Source organism: Littorina saxatilis, linkage group LG13, assembly GCF_037325665.1.
Source record: "Littorina saxatilis isolate snail1 linkage group LG13, US_GU_Lsax_2.0, whole genome shotgun sequence".
Classification (NCBI taxonomy): Eukaryota; Metazoa; Mollusca; class Gastropoda; order Littorinimorpha; family Littorinidae; genus Littorina; species Littorina saxatilis.
The window spans coordinates 26,806,968-26,820,860 of NC_090257.1; the positions used below are offsets into that span (position 1 = coordinate 26,806,968).

The following is a 13,893-nucleotide window of genomic DNA, read 5'->3' on the forward strand; positions in this document are numbered from 1 at the left end:
AATTTATAGTTTTGAATAATGCATCACTACAGCCATCCTCATACTCAGAGAGAGAGAGAGAGAGAGAGAGAGAGAGAGAGAGAGAGAGAGAGAGAGAGAGAGAGAGAGAGAGAGAGAGAGAGAGAGAGAGAGAGAAAGAGAGAGAGAGAGAAACAAATGTAACTGATCTCGTGAGAACGGTTGAGGCCTTGCAAGGTTTTGACGGCAACAATAATTATTGTAGTTCTCTAAGACTTTTTTTCTGTTTGATTTGTGAAATGTTGGGAAGACATATTTATCAATTGATCAACAAAATAAAACATAATACAAAACGACACAACATTGTTAAAATCATTATTGGCCAACGTTGAACGTTTACGAAGGCCTCAATCTTCCCGCGCCGTAGACCAGATTGATAGGTGATTGATTTTGGTATTTTGATTTACATAACATTAAACCTTTCTTGGGGTTCATGGTCATGGCAACAGCCATAATAATATTATATCATGTATAATATTACATTTCAGCATATGTGAATTACATGTCATCATACCAAACTGTCATACATTTTTATTCCCACATTATTCTGATTGATCACAACCAAACCTACTATCACTGGACACATCCAAATGCAAGCGCCTGTTCTTGACAACTTGCCACTGATCTAAAAATATAGATCAGTGCAACTTGCTGGGTCCTTTGCCACAGACACTGTTTGGCCTGTAGGTAAAATGTACAATGTATTTTCTGATTTGTGCACAAAAGCTTATTTTTTCTTCTCTTTTTTATTTTAACATAACAATGTTTAATGTTACTGTATGTTTGAAAGACCATGGTCACATTTGTAAAACAAATGTTAAATTAAAGTAGTTTTATTCTGTCCAGGCAGTTTATTCAATGGCGAACAGACTTGATATTTAACCCCTCCTCCCATGCCGTCCTGTCCCAGACTCCTATTCGCACTTATTTACAAAGGCTATATTACATAATTTATGGTTGATGGCTCCCATGCTACGAGCCCAATGTGCTCGGTTATGCCCTTTATACGTAGTTATGTTTGTAACGCGTAGTAATACCGGCACGGTTGGCCTAGTGGTAAGGCGTCCGCCCCGTGATCGGGAGGTCGTGGGTTCGAACCCTGCCCGGGTCATACCTAAAACTTTAAAATTGGCAATCTAGTGGCTGCTCCGCCTGGCGTCTGGCATTATGGGGTTAGTGCTAGGACTGGTTGGTCCGGTGTCAGAATAATGTGACTGGGTGAGACATGAAGCCTGTGCTGCGACTTCTGTCTTGTGTGTGGCGCACGTTATATGTCAAAGCAGCACCGCCCTGATATGGCCCTTCGTGGTCGGCTGGGCGTTAAGCAAACAAACAAACAAACGCGTAGTAATACCCATTAAGGCTGGTGTCTACACTTTGTTAAAGTGATAAGAAGTTGTTAAAATAGATGTTTTCTTATGTTCAATGAATGATAAAGCCGAATATATATATATCAACAAAGTAAGGCTTAACTTAACAACAAAGTAAGCCTTAACTTACTTATGTTTTAACATAATCACTGAAAGCTTAACAGTCGGTGGGGTGGGGATACACAATGGCAAGGCACCGCCCAGCTTCTCAGAATGCCATGCTGTGCGCAACTCGCTTGAAACTTGCATTGTCAAGGTTCGCAAAAAGCAAATGAAATTGCGTACTCAGTTTACGTCAAATACAGTGTTACACCGTGCACCATATCCTTACTGTCTGCTGTTGACTCTGAATTTGTTCCTTTCTCTTGCACCAGATAAATCGAAGCAATGAGGTCAGGTAAGTGATTGACTGAATGAGATCATGTGATTGGGGTCACGGAAAGGGCTCTGTTCAATCTCGTCTGAATTCCGCTGTTACATCTTATTCGCAGTTGGCTGGAAAGGCAACGAACTCGACGCTTTCAACATGTGAGTTTAACTGCTCTCCGAATGGTTGGAAAATTATTGATGATGACGAAACTCTCAGCTGCACGTTGGCTAATTTCAGGAAACGAACGCAGTGTATAAATTGCAACAGCCCTTGTGCGAACAACACAGAACATTATTTTCTGACCGAGGTAGTTTATTTTGCCAAACTTCTGCACAGTCCACGAAATCTTTGGCATCAGGATGGAGCATTTGATGATTTTGCTGGTTGTTGTCCCCGTGACCCTCTCGAGTGAGTTAACCCTTTTTATATTTAGTCAAGTTTTGATTTTCTTGCTGGCTTGTTCTTGAAGAGTCTGGTAGGTTTTGGTTTTGGTGTTTTTTTGTCCTGTCTGCTTGGTTGTTTGTTTGTTTTCGTGTCTCAGGAGTAAACATTTTGTACGAACATTTGACTCCCTTTACGAAAAAAGTACTCCTTCATGACACGAGAAAATTACTCCCCACGACAGGTGTGTTCCGATTAAATATTTCTTACGACACCGTTACTCCCCTGACGAATAAATAACGAATAAATTACTCTCACCTAACACGAGCAATTTACTGTCCACGCCAGGTACGTGTACGCAACTTTTACTCCCTTGTCCCCTGTTAGTCCTGGTGGTGGAAGGGGTGGAGGGAGGGGTAGCGCGACATTCGTTTGCGCGAGATCACATAATTTTTTATTGGCATTATTCCTTCGCCCGCATTCCATTTTCGCGTACGAGATTTTTTTACTGGAAGTAAGAATTTGGGGAGTAAACATTTTGTGGAGGGAGTAATTTTTTCTTTTCTCGTACAAAACGTTTACTCGGAGTAAACATTTCGTACACACTTTTTGTCAATTTTTCGTGGAGTAAAACTTTCGTGTTACACCGGCCAGACTTTAACGCTGCATAAAATCGTTTTTACACCCCCGGTATAGGGGTGTGTATAGGTTTCACTCGATGTGTTTGTTTGTTTGTTTGTGTGTTTGTTTGTGTTCGCAAGTAGATCTCAAGAATGAACGGACCGATCGTCACCAAACTTGGTGAACAGGTTCTATACATTCCTGAGACGGTCCTTACAAAAATTGGGACCTGTCAAACACACGGTTAGGGAGTTATTGGTGGATTTTGGTTTTTTTGGGGGATCAACTACGGCATAACTCTTCCTTATCTTCTCCATGTTTTCAGCGTTTACCTCCCTTACTTCGTATGGTGCACTATAATATGAGGGGGGGCATCTTCGGATATTCCCGGCGTTCTGTTACTATTTTTAGAAGGTCACCGCAGTGTCCAGAACGTAAATTGGACCCGTAAATTATCCTCACAGTAAAAGTGCAAAGGTCGAATCAATTTATAGCCACGCGAAAAATACACTCTCATCTACCTCTATATATTTATACAATAGATATAGATATATATATATATATACGGCTTCTGTGTGTGTGTGTGTTTGAGTGTGTCTGTAGAAAACACCTGTGTATTGCACAGTTCTGTTTGTGATGTGGTACCTAGGGCGTCGTCGACTAATATGGGACTCGACATGATATGATCAGGAATTGCATTATGGCCCCTGAATCATGTTCGTGCTGTTCCCATTCCACGAGTCTGGAAGGGACCGAAGCTTGACGGGTCCATGGTTCGAAGCCGGCGTACAGTGCGCCACTCAAGCCGGGTATTCGGCTCTACTTGCTACCCGGCGAAGCGGCAGATACACCCCGGACAAAATCTGGTCGATGAGATATTTCAATACCTGCTCTCAGCGCGCAGCGCAAACGGATTTTTTTTTCTCGGGATCTTTTGTTTTCTGTATGCGGTCAGTAGGTGTTACAGAAAGAGTTATATTGATTTGTCTTTTTCTCCGCCTGTCTCTTTGTCCACTCAATCAACTTATTTTAACCACACTTGTTAGCAGTGCCTTCTCAGTTGGTGGCAGTGAGAATGGTAAGGACGGGGGTGTTTTTCCTACCTCGGAGGAATTTCTTGTTTTCGCTTGGACGCAAACCAACAATTAACCGTCCTCTGAGCACATTGGTAATGATAAATTACCTTTAGTGGCTTTTTGTGTTTGAAGTTAATTCATAAAAAAAATCCTACCCTTAACAGAAAGCAGTCAAGGTTTTTATTTTTGGTATGTGCAAACATGGATGGGTGTTCAAATCCCAAATGGTGAGCCACATTGCTTTCGTGGGAATGACGGTGCCTTTACAGTGACGTGTTTCTTCTTTCCCAGGGGTGCTGTCTTGTCCATATAACCAGCCTGCAATGGAAAAGGAAATTCGGATGTGTACAGTCGCCAGGTTAGCATCTGCCGGCCAGAACACCGCAGAGCATCAAGGCAGGGCAGATCAGTGCTTGTAAGTTTGAGAACAATGTTATTCATTGGTACATAACATATATTCAAATATAATATTAATGTTGTAGTCTTTCGTCTGTCTTTATGTCATATGTACCATCAATGCAATTTCTTCATGTGAGATAATAAAGTTAGTTTGATTTGAATTGATTTGATTTGATTTGATTTGCCAACCACCCCCCCCCCTCCACCACCCCCTTATCCACACCCATAACACAGACAAAACATTGCTGAATTTCCAGCAATTATACATTGATAGGCTTCCATTTGAAACTTCGAAGTTGTCATCGTCGATTGACGCCGTCATTGAAGACTTTGGGAGGGCGTCAATTCACGATGACAACCGAGAAGATTTAAATGGAAGCTTGTCAAATTATTGTAAATGTAATCTGCCGACGATCTTTTGCTTGCTTTCATGCGGCTGCAAACAGACCGAACTGGTGCTGTTCTGTTCACATGTTCACAGTTCACTTACCTGCATTTAAGTGTGTGTGTAGAGTAATTCCCAGAAAACTACTGGTCTGATTTTCATGAAACTTTACATGAGAGTTCCTGGGTATAATATCCCCAGACATATATTTTTTTCACTTTTGCAATAAATGTCTTTGATGACATAATATCCGGCTTTTTACAAAAGTTGAAGCCGCACTGTCACGCCCTCATTTTTCAACTAAATTGATTGAAATTTTGTTTAAGCAATCTTCGACAAAGCCTAGATAATGGGATTGCATTTCAGCTTGGTAGCTTGAAAATTAATTAATGCGTTTGGTCATTAAAAATCTCTAATCAATAATACTATTTTAGTAATCGACCGAAGTATAATTTCATCTTATTCTCAGGGCCGGACCCAGGGGGGGGGGTTCCAGGGGTTCCGGAACCCCACCCCTGGAAAAAGCATGTACCTTGCTTTGACTTTTACTAGTTTTAGCACCAAAACAATGCTGCTCTTAACCCTCAAAACAAGGCCCAGAATGCACCAGATTGCACAGATTTTAACCGTTTTTCACAAATTTTCCGGGGGAGCATGCCCCCGGACCCCCCTAGTTGGCTTCGCCACTTCGCTGATTTGCCCCCCCAAAAAAGGAGGAACCCCCCCCCTTACAACTCATTTGGTCCGGCCCTGATTCTGCATCATTACCTGATTCCAAAAACATAATAGATGTGTTATGTTTGAATTAAAAAGAAGCTATTGCGCTATACTGGCTTGTCAATTTCACTACGTTTTCCACGTGAAAAGTGTCAGCGATTTCCTTGCCCCGGGGATTGACGAAGCTGTATTATCTTCGTGAAAATAATGCAGTGCGGTCAGTTTCATTCTTTGAGTTGAACAGATTGACTAAATGTAGTAATTTTGCCTTACGCCACTTGTTTTTCTTTTACATACATGTTCCCTTCTTTTTTGACTGATCTGTGGAAGCAAACTCACAAAAAAATTTCTTTTCATCCCAAACGCAACGCAATGCTCAAAGCTGACTGACATAGCCGGGAATATATCATGGGCCACCTTATGTCAAACAATCAACGTCATCACTTCGCAAAACATAGAGGGGGGGGGGGGGGGGGGGGAATAGAGACGAGGGTCGTGGTGTATGTGTGTCTGTGTGTGCGTGCGTGTGTGTAGAGCGATTCAGACCAAACTACTGGACCGATTCTTTATGAAATTTTACATGAGAGTTGCTGGGATTGATATCCCCGAACGTTTTTTTCTTTTTTTGGATAAATGTCTTTGATGACGTCATATCCGGCTTTTCGTGAAAGTTGAGGCGGCACTGTCACGCTCTCATTTTTGAACCAAATTGGTTGAAATTTTGGTCAAGTAATCTTCGACAAAGCCCGGACATCGGGATTGCATTTCAGCTTGGTGGCTTTAAAAATTAATTAATGACTTTGGTCATTAAATATCTGAAAATTGTAAAAAAAATTTTTTTTATAAAACGATTCAAATTTACGTTCATTTTTTTCTCCATCATTTTTTGATTCCAAAAACATATAAATATGTTATATTTGGATTAAAAACAAACTCTGAAAATTAAAAATATAAAAATTATTATCAAAATTAAATTGTCGAAATCAATTTAAAAACACTTTCATCTTATTCCTTGTCGGTTCCTGATTCCAAAAACATATAGATATGATATGTTTGGATTAAAAACACGCTCAGAAAGTTAAAACGAAGAGAGGTACAGAAAAGCGTGCAATCCTTCTCAGCGCAACTACTACCCCGCTCTTCTTGTCAATTTCACTGCCTTTGCCATGAGCGGTGGACTGACGATGCTAGGAGTATACGGTCTTGCTGAAAAATTGCATTGCGTTCCGTTTCATTCTGTGAGTTCGACAGCTACTTGACTAAATGTTGTATTTTCGCCTTACGCGATTTGTTGTACTTGTACTTGACCCTCAAGGCTAACCGAGACTATTTTAAAGTGGGTCGTCTACATTTTTGCTTTTTTACATTTAGTCAAGTTTTGACTAAATGTTAATTAGTTGGGTCATATCCAAGGATTCCGTGACCGTTGAGAGCAAAGGTCCGTTTCTCGATGGATTTGACTTCTGTGAAGGTTAAATAACATTTTTAGAATGGGTGCCCCTCGCGAAAGTGTGGGCATAACTTTTGAGAGCCCCAAATTCAAAATGGCCACCAACGACCAGTATGAAAATTAACTTTTTACTGGTTTGGCTTAGAATGCTGCACAAAACATGTTTTCTTGGATAGTTTGGCATGGGGAATTCATATTTGGTATTATTTATATGATATGGCCTATTTGTGATGTCCAAAACTAAGATGGCCGCCAATGTTCATGTCCGAACGGTCACTTTTGCAAAGTCTTGAAAGGTCCTTCCTAGTAGGCTGTAATGTCCGTTTCTCAGTTGATTTGGCTTCCTTGAAGGTTAAATAATGTTTTTATCCTGGATGCCTTTTGCAAAAATGTAGACACAAAGGTACGAAAGCCCCAAATCCAAAATGGCTTCCAACGACCATTATGAAAATGAACATTTTACTCTCTAGTTGATGGAGCATACACCGATTAGGTCTGTGTCTAGTCGGGTCTCTACACATCTTCTGTATCTGTTGAATCTCCAGGCTCGCTCCTCTCATCATCACTTCCACTTTCATCCGAATAATCACGAAGTGTGAGCTGTTGGGGCAATGGGGGTTGGGTGTAGCAGTGATCACATGGAGAGGTATGATGATCTGTGAGACTTCGTTGGACAGCATGTCACTGCAGTTGATAAAGGCATCTTTGCGTTTAATCAGCAGATCACCAGGAAGTTGTTGTGAGAGATATGCTGCTTGAACATATACGTCCGTGTCCTCGCTGTCAAGTACAACTGTCCCCCTGTAGTTTCCTGTCCTGAGCTTGGCATAGGCAGAGAGCAGCATTGTATCAGCCTCTGGATGTCTAAAGACATAGTCCCCATTTGCCACCCCAGTGGACAGGTTCACTGCTGTTTCACCCAGACAGTATATGACCTCACACCCCACCCGAGCAACTTCTGCTTCCAACTTTTTCTTCACGAGCTTCTGCAATCTGACCTTGTTTCCTGATCTGACCATGAATTGGTTGAATTCAGCAGCACCTGGGAAAGTGTCTTCGGGCTTAGGGAACACATTTGGAATATGTCCATGCTTTGCAGCCCGTCGATCATGTTCATCGTCGGTGATGCTGAAGGGAAGGTCATATTTGTCATTGATCAGGATGATGTAGGGGCTTGCATTAGCATGGCGTGAGAAGATGATCGCGCATATCTTATGCAGATAGTCATTCCAGCTGTAGTGCGAACCATCACGCTTCCTAGCCCCTCGGTCATCAGGTGTAGGAGTGGCTAACCGCCAGATCATCCCCATTTTAACAATGCTGATGTAGGTCTGTGGTTTTTGAGCAACTGGATCTTTGTTGAACAGCTCTAACATTTTGCTCTTCATAGTCTTGCGGAAGGATCCATCTACGTTGTACAGAGACAAGCATTCCTAGGTCACCCTCCCCTCAAGTACTTGCTCAAGTTGGATCATGCCTAAACCATCCACGAGGTCCACCAGGGCCGCAAGTCCCGACTTTTCCATCTGAGCCACCTTTGTAGACGCACCAACTGATGCACAAATCCGCTCGCTGGCGAATGTCTGCCTTTTATTCTTGTGGATGGTAGCAGTGAGAAGCTGTGTCTTGGTGAATACCCTGTCATTCAGGAGGGTTTCAACTTGATCTTGTCCGTCTGCAAATGCAGTATTAAGGTCTTGAACAAGTTCTGGAGAAGCAACCAGGCCAGACTGCAGTGACCTCAGTGCAGGTGATGAGGTGTCAAACGGCTGAGCGTTGAACTCTGTCATGCAGCCCTGCAGGTCCTGAATTGCTTGTTCGTCCTTTTTCATCTTTGCTGGCTGGCACTCAACATGTTTTCTGTGGCGACGCTCGCATTTGAGGTTCTGCTGAATGGCAGCTTTCACCCTGGCCACGTTGTTAACATTTCGGATTGTTGAGAACAGCTGCTTCTCGTTTTGTAGAAGCTGAAGCCAGCCTTGCTTAAGCTTCGAGTTCAAATTCATGGTGGTCTCAATCCACAAATCAAGTGGCTGGCAGGAATAAGGTAGTCCTGTCATGGACTGGGCAAAGTGCGCATTGAAGAATGTCTTTTGCTCATCTGCTAGAGAAGACAACATTGCCCAATAATCTAGCAGCCACCTTCCGTAGTCATGATTGTTCTAAGCCATGAGCCCTTTCAACATGTCGTAAGTTGATGAAACATACTCTGGTCCATTTCTTGCGTGGCATGCATCCAGATTTTGTGCAAGAGGGTCTGTCATCTCCATGAATGAGATCCAAAAGTCTCCCATGTCTGTGCCAGGTTTTTCATACACACTTTTGATCATGTCCTTCATGTTGTCATCCTCCTCTAGGTCACCATGGGCTTCATGGATAGCCTCCTGTGTCTCAGTGAGAGCATTGCGCACAATGTCCAGCTTCTCCTTGACGGCTTCTGATAGTTCCTCATGCTCAAGAATATCTTTCAATGTTATAATATATTTTGTTTAGCTATAACTTACACTGAATATGACTTTTCATAGTATTGCAGCTTCTAAAACTGTTCCTTTTTCCATTACCACTAACTTTCCACACACAAAATGTGAGAATAGACTTATCTGCAGTTTGATGGCTTTGAAGTAAAAACGATAGAGTAGAGGAAGAGAACAGTCATGTGCGACCTTTTTGCAGTGACCTTTTACTGTAGATTATGCAGTAGAACCTGCCCTAGCGACCACCTTGATAACTGTGCACCATGCACCTGCCCACAACTGCAATCGCCCAAGCCAAATCAACTGAGAAACGGACATTACAGCCTACTAGGAAGGACCTTTCAAGACTTTGCAAAAGTGACCGTTCGGACATGACAATTGGCGGCCATCTTGGTTTTGGACATCAAAAATAGGCCAAATCATATAGATAATACCAAATATGAATTCCCCATGCCAAATTATCCTAGAAAACATGTTTTGTGCAGCATTCTAAGCCAAACCAGTAAAAAGTTAATTTTCATACTGGCCGTTGGTGGCCATTTTGAATTTGGGGCTCTCAAAAGTTATGCCCACACTTTCGCGAAGGGCACCCATTCTAAAACATTTATTTAACCTTCACAGAAGTCAAATCTATCGAGAAACGGACCTTTGCTCTCAACGGTCACGGAATCCTTGGATATGACCCAACTATAGAGGGGGGAATCGAGACGAGGGTCGTGGTGTATGTGCGTGCGTGTGTGTGTGTGTGTGTGTGTGTGTGTGTGTGTGTGTGTGTGTGTGTGTGTGTATGTGTGTGTGTGTGTGTGTGTTTATGGTGGGATAGCTCGACTCCCGCGCGAAATTTAGCGCTTTACTTGGACACCTGATTTTAATTCGACGTCCAAATAAAACACGTCTTCAAAATCACCCCAAAATAACTATGGAGGCTTGAAATAATGTGTAATACATATAAATAATTGAATTTGCCTACATTTTCACAATTTTGCAAAATGTCGGGATATAACACACATTTTGTTACATTTTGTGTTTTGTGTTTGTCCGGATACAACCTGAGTAACAATCCCTGTTCACACACACTTTTTTTTCGCAGTTTAACATAATAGGAGGTTGTTTTATTACTATGACATTAGCAAGTTGCTTTTTAACTGTATTTTGAATTTAGAACAGCTAGATTTTAAATTGAAACTAATATTTTTGTTGTTTTTATGTTTGCTGACATATATTGGATTTTATGCTTTTGTACCAGTCAGGTTTTGTAAATCAAGCTCAGTTTTTAGAAAAAAAATCTTCTCTTAGAACTTTGATATTACAAAAAAAAGGAAATGTTGTGGTAGTAGTGGTTTTTGTTGTTTATTTTGTCCTCCAAGGCTCCATATTCCTTCAAAATACATGTATTATCATTCTGCTACTATGTTGTGCTGGTTTCGTGTCTAACTTACACCAAAAAATGTAAGTAACCTGTACTTCTTTTCTTTTTTTTAAACCACTTTGCCTTTAAATCATACTCTAGCCTGTGATTGCTACAGTGGAACCCCTGTCTCAAGACTTTATTTTAAAACATAAGGTCATAACATTTATCATATATTCGGGATCAGCTCGTTACTCCCCCGGCTCGTTACTCCCCCGGCTCTTTCTTTCTTTATTTATTTGGTGTTTAACGTCGTTTTCAACCACGAAGGTTATATCGCGACGGGGAAAGGGGGATCAAACCTACCTCAGAGCTGGAACATTTCGTTTTTGCCGCATAACATGCAGATTTCACCACGTTTATGCCATCCACTGATAGGAAGTGTTAAATATATGCTATTCTATCATCAGGAGTACATATTTCATCTATAAGGGCCTTATATTGTCAGTTTTGCGAATTGCGTCAGAGCTGGAACAAACCTAAGCTCCGCCCATTTTGCTATTGCTCAGAGCTGGCATATCGATTAAACTAGTTAATTAATTTTGAGAGAAATCTAGAAGCAATCTGAAAAATGTTTTGACGCCAAAACATTGCTTTTACATTGGCCCAGCTCCCCATTAGGGTTTGGGTGTTCTGTGTTAGTCTGTATCGAGCATAACCCTGAACATGCGCACAAATCTCCACTTTTTGACATAAATTATCAATTATTGCGATATATATATATATTCATTATAGCATCTAGTTGCCTACATTTGGTAATACCCAAAGCATTTGTGAACGTTTCAAACCAAAAAGTTTTGTGGAACTCTGCTTTAGACACCTAGTTTTTTCATGCGCAAAAAAAAAAAAATTCTAAGCTTTCTGTCTGTGGCGGTTTGTAATTTGAATAACGACATCCAATAAAGTCTACCAATTACGTAATTCCTTTCTAAGCTCTCTGTCTGTAAAAAAATATTTTATTTTTGGGTAGCGTGACTCACGCTTCCAATATTGTGTTTTCTGTTTGCTGAGAACATGTGCTTTGCCTAAAAATACTGACCAATCAAATTCATGTCACTATGCTTATAGCCACGCCCAAACAAGTGCAGCAACAGTTCGACACTGGAGCGCTGTCCACGCTTTTTTTTAAACGCACGAAATGCAAGGGATTTGAGAGGAGTTTTGCGCTTGGTATTTTCCAAAAAAGGATATCCTACTATGAGTACTACGCTGGAATACTACAATGAATTTTCAAACGGCTACACTGGCTTCGTCTTTCCTGATCGAAAGGGGGTGTATTGTTGATATTTGTAGATAATAGACTCTGCATTTTAATGGTCAAATGGCGATTTCGGTATAAAAATGTAGACAAGGACCTTTAAGCGTGTATCAATGCGCCTGCAGCAGGTGATCATTGGTTTTTGTAACCAGTGTACATGTACATCGATAATTGATCGCCGGTCATTTTTAATGAGTTGGGGCATTCTGACCAATCACAGAATCTGTTTCATTGAAACGCCAACTTGATTAAAATACAATGTCCTATTTTTTAATATTTTTTTAAACTGTAGTCAAGTTTTGATTTGTCTGTTTCCAGGAAGGTCCCCCACCTGTTGAAGTGTATTTACACCATTATGACATACTGCGAGGGCGTGCCCTACGTGGAGGCCGATAGGGCAGATATTGACGCTGCAGCACAGAGATTGAACGCAACGTACCAGCAAACGTGCGTCAAAATAACCGTGAACCAAACATGAAAAAAAGGCGCTCGCTTGGAAGAAAGACATGGTCCGCTGAAAGAGGAGATTTGGGAGTGGGGAAGGGGAGGTGTTGTAGAGGTGGAGGGTAGGGGGGGGGGGGGGGGGGTTAGGAAGAGGAGCATTGTCTCATCAGTTAAAAGAGGATGTAGATAAAGTTGACGAGGAGCGAAACACAGGACACTCTTTATTTACAGGGGGTAATAAAGACAAATATCGTAGACAATAAAGATGCTGTTTGTGCCGAGAAGAAGGGGAAGACATAGGTGTGTGTGAAGAAAGACCAGCTCTGTTACGAGAATGCACCGAGGGAGGACGACATGGGTCTTTGAAACAGTGTGTAAAGAATAAGGGAGGGGAGGGGGGAGGGGGGCAGGCATTGTTCATTCAAATGGTAGACGGCAGGGGGGTGAACACATGCATCAGAATAAAATGTGTTTTGCTTCTTTTAGTTCTCTCCTATAGTTGCAGTGTCAAGACAACAGGGAATTAAAGGGTTTGGTTGAATAATCAAACATGAAATTGTTGGTCTTGGCTTCTTCTGTCATTATGATTGCAAGTGCGAACTGTGTGTGTGTGTGTGTGTGTGTGTGTGTGTGTGTGTGTGTGTGTGTGTGTGTGAACCCTTTTTACATTTAGTCAAGTTTTGACTAAATGTTTTAACGTAGAGGGGGGAATCGAGACGAGGGTCGTGGTGTATGTGCGTGCGTGTATGTGTGTGTGTGTGTATATGTGTGTGTGTGTGTGTGTGTGTGTCTGTCTGTCTGTCTGTCTGTGTGTGTGTGTGTGTAGAGCGATTCAGACTAAACTACTGGACCTATCTTTATAAAATTTAACATGAGAGTTTCTGGGTATGATATCTCCAGACGTTTTTTTCATTTTTTGATAAATGTCTATGATGACGTCATATCCGGCTTTTCGTGAAAGTTGAGGCGGCACTGTCACGCCCTCATTTTTCAACCAAATTGGTTGAAATTTTGGTCAAGTAATGATCGACGAAGCCCGGACTTCGGTATTGCATTTCAGCTTGGTGGCTTAAAAATTAGTTAATGACTTTGGTCATTAAAAATCTGAAAATTGTAAAAAACCATTTTTTTATAAAACAATCCAAATTTACGTTCATCTTATTCTCCATCATTTGCTGATTCCAAAAACATATAAATATTCAAAGCACCAAGACCGGCGAAAATCGAATCTGTAAACAAGTTGGTCTGCGGACATGAGCCCTTCGAAAATAACCGGGTATTTACTGGGCGAGGTTTTCGGTAAATTCTGGTTCTAATTACGATTGTTGCACGTTCTACAAAGAGTTGCATGCTTAGACTGTATGAAATACGCTGATTAAAACCGATGCAGTGATGCAGACCATGCAAAATCAAAAATTCCCCGAGGACACCAAAATGTCCAAAAATTTTCGGGGCCGTTTCCGGTGTATGTTTGAAACATTTTATCCCAGCGAAGCTGGAGGTATCCCGTGAACGCTATACT

The 13,893-nt window shown here is 41.4% G+C and overlaps 1 long non-coding RNA gene across 1 annotated transcript; it reads left to right on the top strand.

The window, feature by feature from the left end:
- Positions 1-1,926: 1,926 nt before the first annotated feature.
- LOC138946066 (uncharacterized) lies at positions 1,927-12,486 on the top strand. The gene is made up of 3 exons (XR_011449187.1): positions 1,927-2,166; positions 4,128-4,251; positions 12,246-12,486. It is a non-coding gene; the product is annotated as an uncharacterized lncRNA (long non-coding RNA).
- The last annotated feature ends 1,407 nt before the right edge of the window (positions 12,487-13,893 follow it).